We start from the raw sequence: 22,000 nt of genomic DNA on the forward strand, positions 1-22,000 counted from the left end.
TTTGCGTGTGTGTTTGCAGGTACTTCATCGCGAAGGAGAAGCGAGAAGGCAAATTGTCTGCGGAGTCTCAACTCCGAGTACAGACGGAAAAAGGATTGAGAGCTTGTCTCTCGGATTTCCCTTATGGGAAGGAACGACAATCGAGTCAGAGAATTAGAACGGAGGGGTTTTCTCCGGTTCTTGTGCTTGTAAAAAGATTCTCCCTAATAAAGAATTCTCTTTAAGGGGGGGACCAGCCCATCTTCTGGTCCCCAGTACTGTGTCGATCTTCTCACTCTCTCTCTCTCTCTCTATTTATTTCTCTCTATGTCCTTTGGCTTCAGTATTAAGTGATAAATTCTATTTATCCGAGTATATGTTATATTGTTATGCGCTCCCGTTTGTGACTTGTCGAAGACTGTGAAGTCGATGACAGATCTGTGTAGAAGACGGTGATGTCGACGACGGGGTCTATGTCAAAGACGATGATGTCGACGACTGGTTCTGCTGGTCTATGTCGACGACGATGATGTCGACGACGACGACAACGACGATGACTGTGACGATGACGATGACGATGATGGTGTCGTCGTCAAGTCCGGGATTGCGACGACGACGACGACGACGACGACGAAGGTGTTGTCGTGAAGATAGGAATCTGCGATGACGATGACGAAGGTGTCGTCGTCAAAATAGGGACTGCGATGACAATGACAATGTCTATGACGACGATGGTGTCGATGATGATGGCGTCAAGGCTGAAAACTGAAAACGTTGGGCTGTCTGCTGAAAACTGAAAACGCCAGGCTGATCTGGGCCTTCTTCTTCTTGAGAAAACGCTAGGGCTCCTGTTGAGGTGTTGTCTGACTGCTGGGTGCCTGCCTCCTTGTGTCCTTGCTTCTTCTGCTTCTACTGAGTGCCCAATGGGTTTCTTTTATAGATCTTTAGCAATTTTCCCTACCTACTTTTCCAACAAACTTACAAAAAGAATTCCAAAAGTCACTTTCAATAAAATGACTTATAAGAGGTGATTCACGCGGTAAACTGCCTGCATGATGAACTGATTGTTCTTGTGCAAGAGAGGGTATGCAACTATGACCGGCTTGGACATGCACGTCTTGCTAGAGGCTCACAAAGGTGCCAAGCTCAATCCTAATCTAAGACTCATGCTAGACTATGGCAGAAGCGTGTCCATGTGGCGCAAGTGAAGTGTGCACGCGACATTTCTTGTGAGAAGTTCGAAGCTTTTCGCAAAGCTTTGGGCTTACTCCCCTTTGTGGACTGATCATGTCCTCAGGGCATGGGACTTCCCTTTACTCTATGTGCCAACTCTCATTCACCGCATCACTTCAGGGGGGATTTGTTACCATATACATGTGGTCGTGATGTGTGTGAACACACTTAGGACTTTCGGGGCATCTTTTCCCTCACTAGGAGGTTTTTCCCCCATGCATTGTATATATGCCCATCATTCTAGGGCTATCTATTTTCCATTGCACACTAAGTAATACACTCTATGTTGTGTGCCTTGAGCTTCCTTCGTCTTCTCCAAGCTATATGTGTTTTGTTGCAACCCTAATCCCAACAATAAATTGTATTAAAGAGAGAGGGTAATCTTCTAAACCTGTGGTATGTCCAACGATGAGTAGGATGTTTGACGTAAGTATTTCTTCCTACGTGCTTATGGCAAATATCTTTTCTGCAAGGAGAGACCCTTGTTTCAGTCATAGTTACCCGGAACGCGGAACGGGAACAGCAACGAGATCTCCGTGGAACGGGGGAACGGCTAGGGGTCCGGAACAGGAACGTCGTAGAACGGGAGGTATAAAAAACACCCAAATAGTGCAATTTTTAGCTCCTTGTGTTTAAATACAAGGAGTATTAGAGTGCTTTGACTCTAATACTCACAAAAAACTCGTTTTGAAGACCATTCAACCTTGCTATGACTAGATGATGAGAGAGAGAGAGAGAGAGAGAGAGAGAGAGAGAGAGAGAGAGAGAGAGAGAGAGATGGAGAGGGAGAGATTTGAGAGAGTGGGAGGGAGAGGAAGAGAGCTTGAAGGCTTGAAGCCTTGAGCCTTGAGAGAGTGAGTCTTGAGAGGGGGAGATCTTGAGAGTGAGAGGGAGAGAGCTTGAGCCTTGAGGATTAGCTTGTGAAGAGAAAAGGGGAGGGGGGTGCATTTTATGAGTCCTTGAGGCCTTGCACACTTTCAAAAGAAGCCCAAACATTTACTTCAATTTTTTCAATTTTTGCCAAATTTGTTTGTAGCCGTTGGCCGTTCCAGGGGCATTCCGGAACGGTCCGGGGGCGTTTCGGAACGTTCCGGAACGGCCGTTCCGGTTTGCATTGGCCACTCGGAACGTCAGACATTCCGCGACGTTCTGGAACATTCGGGAAGGGAACTGCCCCCCGGAACGCCGGAACGGGGGCTAGGGGACGTTCCCCGCTAACTATGGTTTCAGTAGTCCAAAAGTAAAAAACAATGTCTTTTACTTCATGGGTAAGGGTGCTCCTACGCTTCTGTCTTCGGCATGTTGCCAATGGCAATGAGCCATCCTCTTCTTCCAGCCTCATGCGATGTTCAACTGAGTAGAAATTCCTCCTGTGGACTCCCAAAACTCTAGAAGCTCTTGCAATGTTTAGCTCCTTCAATTCAGAAGACCCATTTTTGCTCACTAGCATTAGCATAGCTAATCATTTCAAGAAAAGCTCATCTGAGGATCTTGGTTGCTTCACAAATGTCACGGTGTTTCGAATATTTGAGACAAGCGTTGCTCGAACAGCTTGCACCTCCCTTGAATTTGTAACATCCTTCAAAGACGGATGTAGGAGGAGTTGATCAAACACTTCTTTTCTGATTGTTGAGTTTAGGCCCCTCGTGCACGTATCAAAACAATGTGCCACTTCATTGTAGATCTTGTGTCTTTCTTACTCACTGATATCATTGTTTTGTGTAGAACAAAGTGGTTCGTTTAGTTTGGTCCTCTCTCGTTGTTTCCGTTTACGCTCAGCCTCGTATTGCCTTATGATGTTCCTTGTTTGATCTTTGCGTGAGTTGCATGGCAGTTCTTGTGATGGCTCTACACGAGATTGTTCAAATTGCATTGTATCAGCTGTGCACACATTTCCAGATGGTTAGCAACTATGCAGACACTTGTAGATGGTTGGCCAAAGCTTCTTCAGCACAAGCCTCGAGCTATGCAGATACTTGCAAACGGTTAGTAGCAACTTCTTCAACACCTGTCTCAAGCTATGCTCACACTCGCGCACACTTGCAAATGAAGAGCAACATCTTCTTCAACACCTGCCTCTAGAGAATTGAAGCTTTACTAAAGCTGAAGGAGGAGGAGCTACGTTCAAGCTTGGTTCAAGCTTGACTATCTTGCAATGCTGTCTATAGCGAAACGAAGCAAGAGAGGCATTACACACACACACACACACACACACACACACACACACAGAGAGAGAGAGAGAGAGAGAGAGAGAGAGAGAGAGAGAGAGAGAGAGAGAGAGAGAGAGAGAGAGAGAGAGAGAGAGACGAGTTGCTGCTCTATAGGCTCCAATCATTTTGTGGTTCACTACCCACGTTCCTAGGTCGTTACTGTTGCTAAATTGGCTTTATCTTACAGAAAAATAATTCTAAATGAATTATTGGATTTATAAGTGAGAGGGTTTTCTCGCTTGGAACACCAAGGAAAAATAATTCTAAATGAATTATTGGAATTTTAAGTGAGAGGGCTTTTCTCACTTGAGACATCCGAGTACAGAGTATTCCTAGTGCGTCATTTAAAGTAATGACGGGAACACTGAGAACGGGAATATGTGTAAGGCCACCAGGAACGGGTACTTTTGATGCGTCACATCAGATGGGTGACAGGGAGCATTGGAAAGAAGTATTCGACCATCCGGGAATGGACATCTCTGATGCGTCATAGGATGGGTGACATAGAGTATCGTGAAGGAGATTGTACCGTAAGTTCGGTAGGAAAGGACTAGGTGATGGGTATTCCTGATGCGTCACAAGGTGGGTGACGGGTGCATCGGAAAGGGAATATCCATAGTCGGGAGGAAATTCCGAACTGTGTTAGAATTGTGCACAAGGAAAAAGCAAGCACTTGAATGAAGATGGGTTCAGAGGAAACTTTGAGGAAAAACAAATGCTTTTTGAGAAAGCGGGATTCCTTTTCGGGAAAGCAGATGCTTTCTCGCGAGGAAGTCTATGTCTGCATTGCAACTGTGCATGTGATTGCATCCAGGACGCGAGGGAAGTGCTGTGAAAGCATTGTTTTTAACTTATAAGGTTTTATTGAGTTTTTGGGCAAGTTCAGACTATTTTTAAAATATGCCGGCCGTCCACTTAATAAGTGGGCAGCCATTTGATAAATAAGGCAACAGATCAGCCAGCGTTTTCTCTCTCTCTCTCTCTCTTTTTCTAGCAGAACAGCGAAAAAAAAATTTTGATTTTTTTTTGAAAAAAAAAAAAAGAAAAAAAAAAAGAAACGGCCGCGATCTCTACGCGAGCAGCTATTCGTGCCCGTGGCTAGGAGCTATAAAAGCATCACATGCCCTCACTCAGAGGGGGGACCAATCTTTGCAAGGAGGAGATGCTGCTGCAGATTTCAGCCGTAAAGAAGACGTTGCCGGTGATGCCCATGGCTGCCCCAAGTGTACCAGATGTCGCCAAGACCCAGTGCGCGAGTTCCCTCACGAAGAAGTGCCTACGAAGCCTGTTTCCATCGCGACAAGTTGCTGTTTTTCTCTGTTTTCAGCCCATAAACGTCGTAGACGGGGCTGATTTACGAGAAGGAACCCGAGAACACACCTCTTTTGTGTGTAGGATTGGAAGAGAGGATTTTCTATGGAGAGATCTCTTCCGGGGAATTGCTTTTCGAGAACGGAGTTGCGTTTCGAGCGTCGAGACTTTGAAGGTAACGATTTTCATGTTATGAACTCTGAGTATTTGCTTGCAGGTGTACTTCCTCTTAGTGAGGGAGTAGGAGCAGAGGAAGGTATGAGCCTCTGCAGGAGAAAAGCGCTTTGAGGAACTAGAGCCAGATCAGCCCAAGGGTTTCGTACCCGAGTTTGGGAAGTAGATCCACGCATCGGAGAGAGGTAGTCTCTCAAGTTGTGATCCGGAAGTTGGGATTCCCAAGTAAGGACTTCGTGTTCGGGAAAGCAGAGTTGTTCTGCGGAAAGAGGACTCTGGAAAGAGAGTTGGAAAAGAGTTGCAGGGATGCCATGCCTTGAGTCTGGAAGGTGAGATCTAGAGGCGAGAACCTTGATTCTCAAGGATTTGGAATAAGGAACGGAAGTTCCTTGGAATAGGGTTTTGCCCTAGGAATCGGAAGCTAAGGCTTCCAGGAACCATCAAGTCTTATTCTAGAATGAACGTGGTAATACGTTCGGTTCAAGTTCTTTGTATAGACTTCTCCTCAGTAATAAAGATACTATTACGGGGGGGGGGGACCAGCCCATCTTCTGGTCCCCAGTACTGTGTCGATCTTCTCACTTTATCTCTCTCTCTCTCTATCTATTTCTCTCTATATCCTCTGGCTTCAATATTAAGTGATAAATTTTATTTATCCGAGTATATTTTATATTGCTATGCGCTCCCGTTTGTGACAGTTACACACTCATAAATTTTTTTAACCCATTTTTTATAAAGAAAATGTTCTCCCAACAAATGTAGTTTTTCAGTGCTAGAAATCTATGTCCGGGACAGTGCTTTTCGGTCCACCCTACCATGCATCCACCCATGTCCATGTGGCACATAGAGCCATGTGCATGTGACAGTTACCTATACCCAAGGTGCACGGTCCTATATGCAATGACATATGTACCATTCCAAGCATGAGAGGAGCCTTCCTTGGGGATCTGATGAAAGTACATGCTGAAACATAAGAAAAGTCTTGGAAATTAGAGGATTTTTGCAAAATGTAGCTTTGCTACCAATATTAAACGCAACGAAAGTAAGAGATTGGACACAATCAAGCGATAACACAATCAAAATCCTTCTCATAAGCTTTTAAAGTGGATGTCAATTTGCAGAATGATGTTTCCTTTGTGTTGGTGGTAATTTTTTTCTCCAACCAATCAAGCTAGCATGTGCCCGTGTTAGTTCAATATCAATAGTCCCTTCCAACGAACAATGCACCTCGTTATGACCATATGAAAACTACAAGATCAATCTTATTCTCCACTGAGAGGTGGTGATGACCACCGTAACTGTGTTGTTTTTAGGGTTAATCAATGAATCACTATCCTATGAGTATGTAATATATTGTTGGATTTAGGGCTAGAAAAATGCAACGAAGTAGTGAGGCTTTAAGGTTGCATATTGTCAAGTTTTCAACATTTCAGTAGTTTGTTATATTTTTCCTCTTCTAGGATAGTACAAGGTAGATTCTCATTTTAGTCTTTAGCTTACATAAGCATTTAAATGCTAAGTTGCATTCCCCGGACTGAATTATGGTTTTTAATTGAATAATCCAGTAAAAGTTCAGAACTGATTATTCTTCAGTTTTGATCGTATATCTGATCAAATATTAATGGTTTGAATACAAAAAGACTGAATAAATTTACGATCATATATCAATTGATGGAATACTAGCACCGTTTATAAAACGCAAAAACGCCTATTCAAACACGCATTATCAGGAGAGAGAGAGAGAGAGAGAGAGAGAGAGAGAGAGAGAGAGAGAGAGAGAGAGAGAGAGAGAGAGAGAGAGAGAGAGAGAGAGAGAGAGAGAGAGAGAGAAAATGAAATGAAATGAAATGTTATATTAACGTCTTCAAAAAGGCCAGAATGACCTATGAGACCAAACTGATACAAAAGTGGTGAATCTGTTACAAAGTGTGGGTACCTTAGTACTAAAGTACTAAGTGTGAAAAGTGTGAAAGTGTGAAAATAAATGTGAAAAACTAAATACAAAGTAGTGAATAAACTTCTTAGGAGCATTCTGGGTGTCTGGCTAAAATGCTTCTAATCCTTTGTTGTAGTCTCCTCCGGTGAAGTGTGCTTCTGCATCTCGGTCGTGGTCGTCTCGATTTCCTAAGCTCAATCGCCCTGTCAATGAGGGTGCCTTTGGTATGGATGTGGGTACTCCTTTGTGCTGGCTGCTGGTCTCTTGCTTTTCCTTCCCCTCCTGCTTCTCTCGATCCGAAGAAATCTGTGATCTGCCTCTGAGGCTGTAGTGCTCTTTGTCTTCTCATTAGATTATCCCTGTGCCGATGTATTTCCAGTAGGTACAAGCCTAAGCATCTTTGATCTTGGTATTGCATGACTTTATCTAGAGGTCCAAAGCCTTCTTTAAATAGGCAATGGAAACGCCCACGTATCTCATAGTATACGGTGCAATGGCATACGTAGTGTAATTCTGTCTCCGGCTCCATTCCGCATAACTTGCAAATTCTGCTCTCAGGTGGGATTCCCCTAAATCTGCCAAATTCAATTTCCAGCTGGTGTGAGGATGTACGAATCTGACCAATAGCACATCTCAAACCATGAGACAGGTGGGTATCCATGTAGCTCGGGCGAGTCACAAATCCATCTTCAGATAGCTGTAGGAAGTTTTCTTTGTAGTCGGCCATCTTCGTGCCCAATTCTTGTGTAGGGTCTACCCATGTCCTCTTAGTATCCAACTGTATAAGATCGTGACGGATGATTTTATTAATCTCCGTTCGTGTAATTGCCAGTGATGGAGCCTCAAGAGAGTATCGGTAGGGGGGTAATCTTTCCATATTGAACCCGTGTCTCTGAAACCACGAAGACAGTTGCGCATACCAACATGATGTATCCCCTTTCATTGCTAACTGTCGAGAGGATTCGAGGGCCAATCTAGTATAGCGGCAATTATTTGTATCCCACAAACCATGTATAAAGGACACTGATCTGGTAAGAGCTTCAATTTCTATCGGAGGGGCAGCTAGTTCCGCTCGAATAATCGCGTGTGGTACGGAGGCCTTAGCTCTAATCATTCGGGAAATCATAGATACCAAAGGTCTCTCCATTGGCTTCCAATTATCCTCATCCACAGATGGTCCCCAAATCTGGACCCCATAGAGCATAGCCGAAGCCACCACAGTATCAAAGAGCCAAAGTTTTGTTCGTGGTTCCTGAAATTGCACTTGTGAACACATCCTCTCCAACCCTCCCAAGGCCGCAGAGGCTCTGGACAATCTAGCGTCTGCTGCTTTCTTAAGAGTAAACTTCGGTCTTGCAAATACCACACCAAGGTATGTGTATGCATCTGTGTACTCTACTGTATCCTGGCCATATGCAAATGTAGGTGCTGATCTCCTAACCCACTGCGGTGTGGTGTTAAACACCATAACTTTGGTTTTACCCAAATTCACCGACAGTCCGCTGTTCTCCGCGAATTTATGTAATGCATCTAACTGCCTCTGCATTCCATCTGGTGATTCTGCTATCAATACAATATCATCTGCATACAACAACAAAGGGATCCATGACCCTGCAAGTTGAGCACCTCTGTCACCCTCTCTATCAATGTAATCTGATACCTCATCTATATACATACCAAATAAAGTAGGGGACAATGGGCATCCCTGCTTTACTCCAACGGTGGAATGAACAATGTCGGAATCCCCTTCTGGAGTACGTACATAACCAGTTACTGACCCATATAAGGCCATGATCCCCCAGATAATCTCTTTGGGGACCCCTAACTCTTGCATCGTGCGCATCAATCTGGCCCTTGGTACTGTATCAAACGCTTTCCGAAAATCCACAAAGCAACAATACATCCTTCTCCCGCTTGCTCTTCCTTCCTCAATAATGGCTCTGAGCGTAAGAATATGATCTAGAGTGGAATAACCCCTCCTGAATCCAGCTTGTCCTGTTGCCCTTATGCCCTCATTCTCTGCCCATCTACTCAGTTTTTGTTCCAGAATGGATGCGTACAGTCGGGTCAATGTGTGACCCACCATAATGGTATGGTAGTTCCCGGGTATCATAGGATCCCCTGACTTGAAAATAGGTACGATAGTAGATAATTTCCAAGATTCAGGTAATCCTTCACACATGACCCGATTAAACAGACGAGCAAGGACTTCTGAAAGTAGATCCCTTGCATGAATCAAATGTTCTGCTACTAGACCCTCATGATCATATGCTCTTCTTGTCTTCATCTTATCAATGGCTTTTCCCACCATTTCCGTAGTAAAGAAAGTACTAGTAGATATATTGCAATGCAGAAGCCACCAAAGTGTCAAAGAGCCTTGCCGACAAGAGACATATAAGACTGGCTCGTTGCTGCTACACGCTCCCCCCCCCTGCGCCGTCGTTGCCCCTCACCCCCCCTCTCTCTCTCGCCCTCGCGCTGCCTCCAGCCCCCCCACGCTGCCCCCCCTCGCCCTTGCGCTGCCTCCCCTGCCCCCCCCTCTCGCCCTCGCACTGTCTCCCTCGCCCAGCCCAGCCCGCCACCGCTTCCCCCTGCTGCCCGCCGCTCTCGCCCCTAGATGCCCTTTAACCCGCCCGTTGCCCCCCCATTCCCTGGCTGTTTTCTCCCCCCCCCCCCCCCCTGCAGCCTTTTGTTCCTTTGCTCGCCACTGTATCCTTCCCTCCATTCCCCCCCCGTCCGCATTGCCCCGGAAGGTTTTCTGCACCTGGCTCTGCATCGCTTTTTCTTCGGACTAGTGTTCGGCGTACTCGGTTGCAGTTCTTCTTCACCATCCGCTTCTTCGACTCAGCAGTAGACACAGATGGAGGCTCCAGCTCCGCCACAGAGGGACTCGCCTGAAGCCCCCTCGCCCGACCCCGCTGAGCCCACCATTCGACTTGCTCTTTCGCCGACAGAGCAAGCGAGCCTTGCCGCAGAGGTAGAGCGCTTGCAGGCGACTTCTGTCATCTGCAAGGTTCTTGGCACCCGTTCTAGTAGAGGAGAGCTGCGAGACCTTCTCCAGGCCCGCCTTCTCGCAGAGATGGGCAAGATTTTGGATGTCGAGATCCTCGGACGGAGGTACTACCAGATCGAGTGCGAGACTTCCGAGATGGCCTCCAAGGTCATAGCTATGAGTCCACTGGCCATCCGAGCATCACGTGCCCACTTTCGACAGTGGCGACATGGTTTTGACCCGACTTCGGATGTGCTAGTAGAGGAGGCAAACATCCCCATCTCAGTCTGCTTTTCGGGTTTACAGAGGGAGTACCTTCCACTTCTCTCCAGGATTGGCTCCGCCATCGGGACTGTCCTGGAGACACCTCGTACGACAGCATCAGTAGCTGCCAAGGCGCTGGCATCCCTTCAGTTCGAGTTTTGGTCAGAGATACCCACACGCTCCCGAAGGTCATCCTTCTACCTCGGGTGAGTGGGGGTTGGTTTAGACAGAGTGTGGAGTACTCGGGTCTCCCGAACCATTGCTTCATTTGCAGACAGATGGGCCATCTAGCGAAGGCCTGTCCACGGAGGAGGCGACGACCTGCACCTCAGCCTCAGCCCCAGCCTGCCAAGGCTGGGCCGCAGCCACAGCCAGCGGCACAGTGCACAGATTCTGAGCCACCCTCCGAGCCTGGGGCTCTAGCGGAGGAGGGATGGCAGCAGGCCCGTGGCCGTCGACGCCAGGGGCCACAGCGGCAGCCTGGCACTCAGAGTGGCCCTCAGGTGCCTACTCAGTAGCAGTGGGTTCCCACGGGGAACCGCTTTGGTCCTCTTGAGCAGGAGGAGCCCCCTACGCCAGCCTCCACTTCCGCTTCACCCTCGCCAGCCACCCCACCTTCAGATTTCCCCTCTTTCTCCTCATCCCCCCCCCCCCCCGCCCTCTGCTCCCGCCCACTCCCCACCTCGCCCCCCTGTCTTTGTCGCCCCACCCCGCTTCTCTTCTCCTCCGCCCCCCCAGCTCCTTGTCCCCCTCCTCCTGCTTCAGTACTAACAATCGACTCAGGAGACTGGTCCCTCGCCGGCGGCTAGGAGATCTCTTGGCAGTGCCTTTGCCACGAGTCGCCTAGCAAGAGAGGGTCAGCCCTTCTTGCGGCCCCCTCTGCAGATTCAGACATCTTCCCTTGCAGCTATCCCTCGTGGTCTGACGAGCATTGACCTCCGACGCCGCTGGGATTTCTTCGATTACGGATTCACTCGCTTTCTCGGCGATTCCGCAGCAGACCACGAGGCAGCCTGCTTCAAGGTCCACGCTCTGTTTCTCGCCGCTAGGGGGACAGAGGCCTTGGACTCAGCAGTTGGTTTCTCCTTTCCCCTCTGTGGTCGGACCGAGATAGAGTGGTCCCTAGACTCAGTGGTGGGATGGTTGCATACACAGGTTGTCGAGTTCTCTCACCACATGGGAGAACTTGGAGTTACAGATTTGCTGCAGACTTTGTGGCCACTGGCCAAGTTTGCGGTGACACCCCCAGACTCAGCAGGATGTAGGCACATTGTGGTGTACTTTTTTGCTGATACGCAGTGTTTGCCTTGCTATGTATACATTCATGAGGACTCCTGGACAGAGGAGGTTGCTTTGCGCACGGCTCGCTCTGCTTGGGCTTGGGCCAGGCACTCACTACAGGCTCGCCTATCTAGAGGACGCTCGGATGCGGATTACTCCCCATCCAAGCCTGCCTCGAAGATAGCCCGTCTTGCTGCTGCGGCAGCATGTGTTCTCTCTCGCTCCCTATGAGGATCGTCTCGTGGAACGTGTAGGGATTAGGTGGGCGCCAGTTTCAGCGACAGCGGGGCTGATTGCGTCAGGAGCTTCAGCGTTTCCTTGTGGTAGGAGAGATTGATCTCCTTATGCTTCAGGAGCACCATTTGTCTGAGAGCCGCATTCGACGATGTGGTCAGATTTTGCGGGGACGTTATGATACCTTTTGGTTAGCTGCTTTTGGACCTGGAGGCATCCAGGGTGGGGTATGTATGACTATTGCGGACTCATTGCAGCAGGCCATTGTGGGCAGAGGGATTATTGTGCCAGGCAGGGCTCAGTGGATTACTTTGCAGGTTCAGGGTGGCCTTGTGGGCTTCCTGAACATCTATGCGCCCAATGTGGCGAGTGCTCGTGCAGAGTTTTGGTCACAGATTGTTGAGTCTTTGCCATAGGTTGACCATTGGTGTGTAGGAGGGGACTTCAACATGTTGGAGGACCCCTCTGACAGGATCGGAGGCAGCCATGCTACTGTACATGGAGTCGAGTTAGCAGCTTGGGAGAGGTTGTGTATGACTTTGAGGGTCTCGGATACATGGCAGCATTCTGGCTTTGTGAGGCCTCCAGAGAGTCTTGCCTTTTCTAGATCGGACCGCAGAGTGGGAGGAGTGAATCTATCGCGGATAGATCGCTTCTACACTAGTGACCACTTCAGTGACTTGGGGGGATCAGTGGGCATCCTGGCAGGGACATCCTTCTCGGACCATGCACCAGTGATCCTCACAGTGGCAGACAGGCAGAGGAGTGGGAGCACGATGCTTCGCATCCCAGAGCGGGTCTTGTTGGACTCCGCACTCAGAGAGAGGGTAGAGGCTCTCTGGACAGAGGGCATGGACAGCCAGGCTCTACCTGCAGACAGAGTGACCTTAGGCCTAGCTCAGCTTAGCCACTTTTTTCTCCAGGAGTCTTTGGCTCGGCGGGCTGCAGCGAGAGAGGAGGAGCAACGTCTCAGACGAGGCATTGCTTCACTACAGAGGATGCAGGAGCAACATCCAGACAGTCCATGGTTGGAGGAGCAGTTACAGCAGGCTCGACAGGAGCTTGCTTGCACAGAGGAGAGGCGCCATGAGTTTGCCTTTCACCGACAGGCATCTCAGTGGACTCGGGTGGGTGACAGAGCGACAGGTGCTTTTTTTGAGACAGTGGGACCTCGGCACTCGCATGCCAAGGTCAATCAGTTGAGGAGACCCGATGGGTCAGTTGTTTGTGAGCCTGAGGATATGCGTGCAGTTGCTACTGACTTTTACCGTGAGCTATTGTCGGCTGAGCCCTAGTCAGAGAGACAGGATGCATGTAGGGAGCAGGTTTGGGCGCATATGCCTTGTCTTGTGACTGAGGAGATGCGCCAGAGGCTAGAGATACCTCTTCAGATTGAGGAGCTGCACACGGCTCTTAGGGACCTCCCTCGTGGTAGCTGACTAGGTGAGGATGGGCTGACTCCCAGCTTCTTCTTGGAGTACTGGGACCTGCTTGGCCCAGATCTTTGTAGTGCCTTTCAGTACATTCTGCACACAGGAGTGATGCCGGATAGCATGAGTGAGGGCCTGATTTACCTCATTCCGAAGGAGGGTGGCTCCTTGGATGAGATTTGACAGTGGCGCCCCATCACCATCCTCAACTCAGCCTACAAAATTCTTGTCAAGGCTCTGAGTTTGAGGATTCAGCCACTTTTGGAGAGCCTTATACATGGGACTCAGACAGGTTTTGTCAAGGAACGCAGTATCCTTGACAACATCTTCACTTTCTGGGAGGCTTCTGCCTTGGCACGTCTCCGTGGGGAGGACCTTGTGATTCTTCTTCTCGATTTTGAGAAGGCATACGATAGAGTTGACTGGGACTTTCTAGAGGGCACGCTTCGAGGATGGGCTTCTCAGATGCTTGGATCAGAGGGGTGTCAGCTTTATACAGACAGGCTCACAGTCAGGTGCTTTTGGCAGGAGGTAGAGGTGAGCGCTTCATGCTCACACGATCGGTCAGACAGGGTTGTCCTCTTGCCCCCTTTCTCTTTCTGTTCTATGCGGAGGCGATGAGCAGATTTTTTGGTGTCACAGCAGGTTGGTTTGAGGGGCTTAGCACTCCCTATACGGGGAGATGAGCTTCTGGACGCTGAGTTTGCAGACGACTCAGCCTTGTACTTAGAGGGCCAGGAGGCCAATTTACACAGATGTGGGCAGGCTTTGGAGACCTTCTGCTGTGCATCGGGCGCACTGATCAACTGGAGAAAGACAGTGGCTTTCTTGGTTGGTAGTGCTCCTGTGCCAGATTGGATGCTAGGAGAGGGTTTCAGGTAGATTCCTCCAGGGACTGTAGTTCGGTACTTGGGTTGTCAGGTTGGTTTGGACTTGTCCCCCGAGCAGCAGATTGCTCCTCTTCTCCTGTCCATCAGGAGAAAGCTGTTACATTGGAGCTCAGCACGACTTTCGCTGGCTGGTAGAGTAGTAGTTGCCAACCAGGTGTTGTTGGCGACTATGTGGTACATCACTTCTTGCTGGATCTTCTCGAGTTCTTGCATCAGCCAGGTAGAGAGGCTGATCAGGAACTTCCTTTGGTCAGGTCGCGACACTCAGATTGCCCGAGCCAAGGTGGCTTGGTCGGTCATCACACTTCCTTGTTCTCAGGGAGGGCTTGGGATCATTGATCCAGCACAGCAGAGCAGAGCCCTTCTTGGGAAGTTCGTCGTCAGAGGACTTCTTCCAAGCGAGGAGCCCTGGAAGGAGTTCTTGCTGCAGAGGCTTCGTGCCTTGGTGCCTCAGTCAGGAGGCCCTTGGCAACCTTCGACCAGATGGATCTTTACAGAGTTGCGCCGAGTTGGTTTGAGCAGGAGACTGGAGGACCGATTCGCTGTGAGTTTGCTGTGTTCTTGGGAGCTATTACGGCGTGGCCTAGAGCAGAGACAGCCGACGTGCACGGAGGAGCGCCTACGGCAGCCCCTCGTCTGGAACCCCATGGTTAGCACTCAGAGAGGCCACTTGGTTGGGAGTAGGCCTCATGTTTCTTGGGGTCCCATGGCAGCAAGTCCAGCGCACTCTCTAGGTGATTGGCTAGAGTTCACAGGTTTGTCAGAGGAGGTGCAGGCTGTCCAGCTACAGGGCCTGAGAGGGGTTTAGAGCATGTGTCAGGACATCTCAGAGTCAGTTCCAGCTGAGTGGCTCACGCCTCTCGAGCCAGTAGCACCCCGGTGGATGGGAGCCTTCACACGACTGGAGGTTCTCATTTCAGTCAGGGCTTGCTCAGAGACTATCCCAGCCCTGTTCTTCGAGCTTCAGGGTGGGGGGCGATTACAGCGAGTTGCAGTAGAGGCCCCGCAGGTAGCAGAGTGCTGTTTCCAGAGGATCCGAGTTGTGGGCATTTGTTGGAGGACTTGCGTCATAGACCCTGACCCAGCAGCTCTTGAGACATGACACTGGAGGCTATGGGCTTGGGAGTGTTGTCCACTGGCACGAGTACAGTGGGATCCTGGTGAGTGGCTATGGAGGGACCCCTTCTCTTCTACAGACCGCCCAGGAGTCCCTTTCTTTCAGTACACTGTTCGGCTTGGACGTCATATACTTGCAGCACAGAGAGAGGCCCGCCCCACTGCAGCACGTCATTGGCAGGAGGAGGGCCTCACAGTTGAGTTCTTGGGAGCTTTTTGGCAGAGGCTATGGGACTCCAGACAGGCGAGGCGCGTCACTTTGTTCCAGTGGTTGGTTGCACACAGAGCCACAGCAGTAGGGAGCTGGCTTGTGCATAGTGGTCTCTCAGCCGCATGTACAGCCTGTGACCAGTTGGTGGAGAGTCAGCGACACTGTCTTTGGGACTGTCCCTCAGCCCAGCAGGTGTGGCTACGAGTTCTTCGGTTGATGCCTGCCCTCTCCACGGCTCGACAGTACACTTGGGGGGCAGCGGCTTGGTCCACCCTCACTGGCCCAGCACTTCAGTTTGAGCTATCTTCCACCAGCAGGATGATAGTGATACAGGGGGGGCGACCTACACTCCAGCCTGCTACAGACCTTACTCCGCAGGAGTGGTGCAGTGAGAGAGAGGAGTGTTGGGAGCTCATCAGCGGCCTAGCTCTCTGGTTCATCTGGCGGGCCCGTTGTTTCCGCATCTTTGAGGCTCGCCCTGTGCCACCAGCAGAGACTGTTCGTGACTTTTGGCTAGAGCTGATCCATACTCTCAGAGGACAGCTTGATGGACTACAGGGCAGCTCCGACCGCATGCGGGAGCGCCGCGAGGCTTTCCTTCGACTCTCGTGCCCTGGGCCTTTCTACACCATGGTCCAGGGGGTGCTCAGATGGCACTACTGTCCACCTGTGTGGCTCTTCCCTCCTCCCATCTCTTGATTTAGCCCCATTGTATATATGTTGTTTTTTCATTGGGAGAGTCTCCCCATCATGCTTGTTGTAGCCCTCTCTTGCAGAGGTGGATGTAGCCCTATGGGCAGTTTTCATTAACTAATAGAAGTATCTTTTTCTCGGAAAAAAAAAAAAGAAAGTACTAGTAGCAGGGCATGGCTCTAGCGGATGTGGTAGTGGAGGCTGTCCAGATACCATATATAATGATGTTACATATTGACCCCAAATCTCAGGAGAAGTAATCGTCGGAGGCGGTGAGTGCTCGTGAAATAAGCGCCAGGCCTCATGTGAGTCCTGACTCAAGAAAAGCTGATATAAATCCTTCTCCAGTTTGGCTAAAAATGCCCTTTTCTTGCGACGTATTATACGCCGAAGAGCAATCCGAGACTGCTTATATGTGATGATCCCAAGTGTAAGCTCTTTCTGTACCTGGGTTCTCGTCTCTCTGCATTCCTCGTCATACCAACTGTTCTGAGGCATGTTCCCAAATCCTCTCTTCGGATCAGGTTGAGTATGTGGGTATGCCTCTTGTGCTGCTCCATGTAGTATCTCTGTTAACTGAGAAGTAATCTCCTCTACAGTATATACTGGCTCGGCTGCCCACATCCTATTATAGATCTTTGCCACATAGACTGAATCAGTCTCTGGTGTGAAAGTATATCTTGTGTGTGTCTTCTTCCTTGGTACTTGAGAGGCATTGTATTGGAAGGAGATTGATAAGGTCAAGAGAGCATGATCTACTGCAATTCCAACTGGTCTGGGTCCCACCTTAAAGTCCTCGATACTAGAAAGAAAGCTTGGTGAAGTCATGACATACTCCACTGTGCTGGCCCCATGCCTGTGCGGGAAGCATGTGAATCCCCCAGATAAAGGGAAATTCTCTAGACCATTAAGTATGGCTAAACCATGTGTAGTTGCCATCTCCATGAGATGTCTACCATATTCAGTGTGTTCTTTATCCTGTGAGTTTCTAGTAAGCCCCCTCTGTGATAAATCCACTTCTCTGAGCATTTCCTCAGAGGTATCATAGAATACTGCTTGAGAGTTGGCCGTTCTAGCATTAAAGTCTCCTAAGAGAACGATGTCTCCATCTCTAGAAAACTCTCATATGTCATTACTCAATATGGAGAAAGGGGACTGTCCTTTAGGTGAGGAGTAGACTGATGTACTTGGAGGGAAGTAGCATATAGCGATATATAGAAATCTACCTGTCTCGGCTCTCATTCTCACCCACGTATACCTTGCTTGTTCATCTTTCCTGATGATCTGTAGTAGTGGTTTCAGCTCTTCTTTAAATAAGACTGCTACTCCTCCTGAACCCCGGCTACCCCGTAGAGATCTTTTGTTTGGTCGACCAACTGTTTCCCATAAATAACCCTTCACATGTGGCATACGCTGTCCCGGTATCTGGTGTGTCTCTGAGTAGAAAACTATGTCTCTGTCCCTAAAGCTGTCTTCAAAGGCACCTACATCTAGCCTATATGATCCATTACAATTCCACGCCGCTATCCGGAGCGTCGCCCCATAGGTCTCGCACCGTCATGCTGAGCGCTTTTCTAGAACCACTACTTTCCCTCCTCTATAAAAGGCGATTTTCCCCTTTTCTCTTGCTGCTCTGATCTCTGGCATCAACTCTTGCATGTGTGCCACTTGTGCCAATGTAAGGTCATCTCCTAGGAAAATACCGGTTTTCTTAAGAGTTGGCCTCTTCTTTAGAAATTCTTTCCTTATTTCTATATTCGGGAAGCGGAGAATAAGTGCCCTATCCTTTACGTGTCCCTTCACATCGATTCCTTTCTTGCCCACTCTCCATGCACTTGTGTGAGTGGGCTCTGTGATGCCCATGCGTTGTAGCAGTTCCTTCACTTCTTCATCTACATTCTCTTTGTCTTTGACCCTTGTGACCCGCACATGTAGAGCCCGATTCTTCCTTTTCTGCTCTTCCTCAATGGTCATATTAATAATAGTGGAGGTAGGTGTGGTATCGGGCATCTGGGCCTTCCCTTTCTTCGCATCCTCAATCCATTTCTCTCTGCTTCATCACCCTTTTCTTGTGTCTTACAAAGACGTTCCGCCCATGAAGATGCCGTTTTCGATTTCTGTTCATCTCCTTCCCGTAGAGCTTTCATCCGATCCTTCATGTCCTCGAGCTCCTTCAACACCGAAGGTTGGTCGTCTCCCTTCTCCTTAGTTACAAATTTGCAAGCCGCAAGTTCTCCTTTTAGCTCCTCGATTATTGCATCTTTTTCCCCCATTTGCTTTTCCATATTTGTTCTCCATGCTTCAAAACTTGCTACTGCCTCATCGATTTTCTTTTGCATAACGCATTCTGTTACATTTACTTCGGCCTTGATTAGGTTTCGTAATTCCGTTTTCAAGCTCTGAATCTCCTCGTTCTGTATCCCCCGGATCTCTCTCCTTAGTTCTCTCATCATGTCTCCGTACATGGAGTTCCTGTAGCTCTCAGCGTTCGCGTGCATTTCCTTCCTAATGTCATCCCTCATACAGTTTAGCTCTGATTTGAGCATCACCTGGACCTTCTCCATCATTAGCTCATCATGTATCTTGGAGGTTTTCCCCACTCGTAAGGATCCTGGTGATAGTACAGTATCGCTGTTTCTCCATTTAAATGTAGCTGTTGTTTTTTTGGGGGTGGTGTAGCTATCTACACATGGCCCTTCCCCTTCGGTAGGCGGATCCATCGAACCCGAGCCACAAATGTGGGGTAGGGTATTACGGTGAGGAAGTCCTTCTACTCATAGAAGAGCTTGCAGAGAGAGCGTGTGTGCATACGGCCCTCGCGCGGCCTTGAGAGAGAGAGAGAGAGAGAGGCAGCACGACAGAGTTAAATAGGGGGGGGGGGGGGGGGGGGGGGGGGGGGAGGACAGCGCGCCGGAGAGAGAGAGAGAGAGAGAGAGAGAGAGAGAGAGAGAGGGGCAGCACGATAGAGTTAAAATTAAAAAACGATAAGAGTTAAAAAGTTAGTACGTTCAAAAATTAAGAGCTTAAAAAGTTAAAGGCTTAAAAAAGAGAGAGCGATAGAGAGAGAGAGAGAAACAGCGCGATAGACACAGCGCGATAGAGAGAGAGAGAGAGAGAGAGAGAGAGAGAGAGATGGCTCGTGATCGTGCTCCTGCTGCCCTGCTGCCCTGTACCCTTGCGCCATCACCATCTGGCCTGCCCCCCCATCGCGTTTCTCTTCCCTCAGCTTTCGCGCTCACCTACCTTTCCTCCTCCCGTTCGCAAGGCTTTCCTGTGCAGGCCTGCACAGCCGACAGCTCCTCACACTGGTCTTACTCTGCCTCACAGACCCGCCAGAGAGAGAGAGAGAGAGAGAGATTTTTCTCAGTTGATGCTGCAGGTAGAAACAATTTGAGGAATTAATAAAGAAGATTAAAAATGTAAAACCTATTTGCAAACTTTGCACACAAAATTTGCATTGCATACAGTGATTGCATGTGTTGTGGTGAATACATGAAGACACTATACTAGAGCTGTTGAGGTGCCCATGACAACACGTGTATATGTTAAACATTGAGGTAGCACGTGTCAATTCTTGTTTGCTAGATTTAGTGTCTCAAAATGTGTATTTGTGACATTGTCAATGGTGAGGCACACTATGGAATGATCCAGGTCCGTACGTTTGGTTAGAGGTGGGCACATTGTCATATATGTGAATGCTAATAAGGGTGCACTCATCTACTTTGAAGTTTTGATCACTGTGAGAGTTGCCACTTATTTCAACAAAAGATATGCTTGGAGATTAGAGATGTGCATTGCACACTACTTACGGACATACAGGGTGCATATATCTCTGTCTTTGCCCTCTTTCCTTTTGTGAATGTCCTTAGAATGTCTCTTGGACTTGTGGTGGACACATCACAGTGATTTAGTGTGGTATGTGCACGTGCCTTGTCGTGGGAAGATATTCTTTGAGCCGTGAAAAGAACTCCTTGATTTGCATTAAGGGAAGAGATACATCGTTGTTGATGCTACGACGTTGCAAATCTCTACCTTCGCAAAATCATGCTAAACCTATTTTGATGTGTTATTGTACCTCTCAAAGCGCATGAAAGAATTTCTGGATTCCATGATGGACACTTGGCGCATAATATTGTCTATATGTGTATTGTGCTAATAGTTTGACTATTGTTCTTCATTATGGTGATCATTTTCTTGATGTAATAGAATTAAATTTCCTCTATCAAAACTAATAAAATTCCTCTACCATTAGTTTTGATATCTTCTTTTCTTTTTTTTGGATAGTGCTCGGTTTTTTTTCCCCCCGAAAACTTGGCAAACCTACATATTGCGAAATCCTCTTCAAGAAAAAATTTTGACGTAAATTGACTAAATTTGAAGGGTTTTACACCAAATTACACTAAATTTCTCTAAATTTTGTAGGTTTTCTCACCTTCAAGTTTAAAATTTAGAGGTAAATCTGTAAATTTGTAGGTGGGATTACACTAAACCCAGGTTTTTTTCGAGCACTTGCATTGCTGCTGAAGTCGGTTCAAAGGCTACTTGGACCAAGGACGAGCATCATGGCATTGTCAAATCTACCATGAACCTTTTCGAAGATGGATGACGAGTTGAGAGCGGAGCTCAACCTCTCTCACAAGAACCTCAACAATCTTATCAATTCCTTGATGGCCAATGCTTGGAAAGAGCTCAGAGCAACACGGAAAGACCTGCTCCGAGGCACGTAGGGGCTTCACCTGCCCCTAAGACAAATGATCACACAAGTGCGAGAGGACCCAGAGGTTCTTAAAAAGGTTTTAGACTCACCTTTGGATCTATATAAAGCTTTCAAGAATAGGCCTAGAAAACATCCAGCCATAAAGGCACCTGTCCAAGCCAATGTCGGCACAGAAGTAGCCAAAAAACAATGGGCAAAAGCCACTGGCCGTGGGATACCTTTTCTCCTTGCTTGAGAGGGATGAGGTCAGATTTCTCAAAACCACAATTCTTAGGTATGGGACCTTTGGTTCCATCAGCTTGGTCCAAGCAACTGATGCAAACGTAGCTCCATTAGCTTGCTTGAAGTGCTTGACGAGATTTTTCCAGACGCTGCTTATGAAGCCAAGAAAATTCAAGAAGGCAATTGCAAGAACGAGAAAAAAGCAGTTCTTCCAGGTGACGCACCTCACGTTCATGCACTATGGCATCGTTGTGCCGCTTGCTTTGTGCAGAGATGAGGGTGCCATCCACATTTTTTAGAAATTTTAAAATGGAGGAAATCTTCTAGACTGAGTTTGGATGGGCCGAAACAATGGTCTAGTCCCATCTAACTCCAACTTCCACACCATACCAAAGGACATAGGCAAAGAGCATCTTCTCCAAAATGACAATTCTGCCATTATCTCTGGTTTTCTATGGACTTTATTCCCCGTTCATGAGCAACAATATTTTCACGACAGCGTGCTAAGCCGCAATAGTTTGTGTCACTTGTCTGCTAAATGTGACAATGTTTATGTCAGCATCGGTGATTGGGGGCAAGTCAACAAAACCGCCCATTAGCAAGCTAGCCCATAAATCTGCATGTCGTTCATTTGTCGTTCAGTATGTCTACATTGTTTTCATATGGTGTATTGATGATTGCACAAGCAAGGACCAGCTTCTTTTGGGAATTATCAGAAAGGTTTTATGAGACCCAATACAAATTTTATGGGTATATCCTTGTTGAGACAATTTGTTGAAGATCTTGTCATTCTGCATAGATTTGTCTGCTTGGTATCCTTAACAGATTCATGAACATTTCCACTCACATCAATGCAACAGCTGCATTCCCAGCTGCTTCCAAGAAGTGTTTATCATTCTCATGAGGTCAATGTTTGTGCATCCTCCTGCATGCCAAAAGATGCATAAATATCGCCAAGGAACGGATACGCCACAGCATTATATCCATCTACTTGTACTGAACACTTTCAAGGAAAAACCTTCCAAGCTTCAGATTTTCCCATTTTTGACAAGCAGCCAGAAGAAGAAACCAAACTGGAAGGTGTTCAGACAATGGCATTGTCATGAC

The 22,000-nt window shown here is 48.1% G+C and overlaps 1 protein-coding gene across 1 annotated transcript in view; it reads left to right on the forward strand.

Moving 5' to 3' along the window:
• LOC147442671 (uncharacterized) overlaps window positions 1-21,619 on the forward strand; it is a 41,798-nt gene extending 20,179 nt beyond the window's left edge. Inside the window, exon 2 of the transcript XR_015190295.1 lies at window positions 20,428-21,619. The gene's annotated coding sequence lies outside the window, so the exon portion shown is untranslated. The remainder of the gene's footprint in view (window positions 1-20,427) is intronic.
• Window positions 21,620-22,000: the final 381 nt, after the last annotated feature.

The sequence above is a fragment of the Adiantum capillus-veneris genome, chromosome 14 (genome assembly GCF_014529385.1).
Source record: "Adiantum capillus-veneris isolate H3 chromosome 14, ASM1452938v2, whole genome shotgun sequence".
Lineage (NCBI taxonomy): Eukaryota > Viridiplantae > Streptophyta > Polypodiopsida > Polypodiales > Pteridaceae > Adiantum > Adiantum capillus-veneris.